Raw genomic sequence first — 1566 nt, 5'->3', positions numbered from 1 at the left:
CCCCCACATCCCGCCCTTTGACATTGTAATGTCAATTTTTAGGCAGGCTGTGACGACTCCATCACGGTCTGTGAGGTCTACCAATGGCAGAGAGAGAAGGATAACGTTCTAACAAAAAGTGGGAAACACTCGCTAAAATAAATTTCCCAACGCAGAAATTGTAACTCACACGTCTCCTGTCTGCAAGCCACTGTGCACTGCGATGGAAATCACAATTTTAAAAAATTACCAGCTCACAAAAAGCAACGCAGTCTTACCAATAAAGACTGTCGTATTGTCATCAGTCATATTAGTAATGCTAGAAAATGAGAACCCCGGAAAAGGCCATGTACGGTAGTTTCGAGTTTTCAACCGAAGTCATTAAAAATTTGCATGCGTTAGGAAAGAGTCAATGGCATATTTTATCAGATCGATAGTCGCGGACGTGTTCTGCTCACTTTGAGCGCGCCCGGTGTGTTGACGTGGCACGCACGCTCGCTGTACACCACTCACCCACAGGGACAACAACAATAGCCTGGGATGACAAAACACAAAAGGCAGGTAACGCCATCAAGGGACCCATTACCCAACGAATGAGAGGATCCGTGGCGTCCATTCCATAAGAGAGACGGAGGGTGCACAATATTTTACCGATTTGCAGGAGGACGCGTACGATGGCAAAGGGTGGACTATTCCTGGAAAACTTTCGATTTGTTTGTTTGAGTAAAAAGAGAAGCACATCGACACATTAATGGTCACTTAGTGCTGGAAAAAAGTAAGACAGATAGAGAGAAACAACAGAGGGGAAGTAAACAAATAGAACATACCAATGGCACTCTCCAACCACTCACATTTTATTTTGAGCGAAAAGAAACACATCGACACAATGATGGTCATTTAGTGCTGAGGAAAAAAGTAAGAAAGAAACAAGAGAAGTAAGAAAAAAACAAGAGAAGTAAGAAAGAAACAAGAGAAGAAAGAAAGAAACAAGAGAAGAAAGAAAGAAATAAGAGAAGTAAGAAAGAAACAAGAGAAGAAAGAAAGAAATAAGAGAAGAAAGAAAGAAATAAGAGAAGAAAGAAAGAAACAAGAGAAGAAAGAAAGAAATAAGAGAAGTAAGAAAGAAACAAGAGAAGAAAGAAAGAAATAAGAGAAGTAAGAAAGAAACAAGAGAAGAAAGAAAGAAATAAGAGAAGAAAGAAAGAAACAAAAGAAGTAAGAAAGAAACAAGAGAGGGAAAGTAAAGAAGTGGGACCTTCTAGTGGCGCCCACTAACCACCCGCAGCAATGTTCGAGAACGGACACAAGTAAGTTCCAGAATATCCCAATCGACTTCTGCAAAACTGACTCGTGCTTATCCGTTTCAGAAACGACACGTTTAAGAGACAACTGAATGTCGTAGCTGTTGGTGGCTGAGGGAGGTGGGTGTGTGACACTGTGAGGATAGGGCGGCTGGTTTGTTTTAAGTTGGGGTTGGGTTGTTGTTGTTTTTTTGTAAGTGTTTTTCGGCACTCGCAACTGCATAAGGTCGTATGAGCGCGCGGGACACACCTGATCATTTAGGAGTCCATGGTTTTATTATTATTA

This window comes from Aplysia californica, unplaced genomic scaffold, assembly GCF_000002075.1.
Source record: "Aplysia californica isolate F4 #8 unplaced genomic scaffold, AplCal3.0 scaffold01520, whole genome shotgun sequence".
Classification (NCBI taxonomy): Eukaryota; Metazoa; Mollusca; class Gastropoda; order Aplysiida; family Aplysiidae; genus Aplysia; species Aplysia californica.
The sequence above is the reverse complement of the archived record's forward strand: the minus strand, read 5'-3'. Positions refer to the sequence as shown.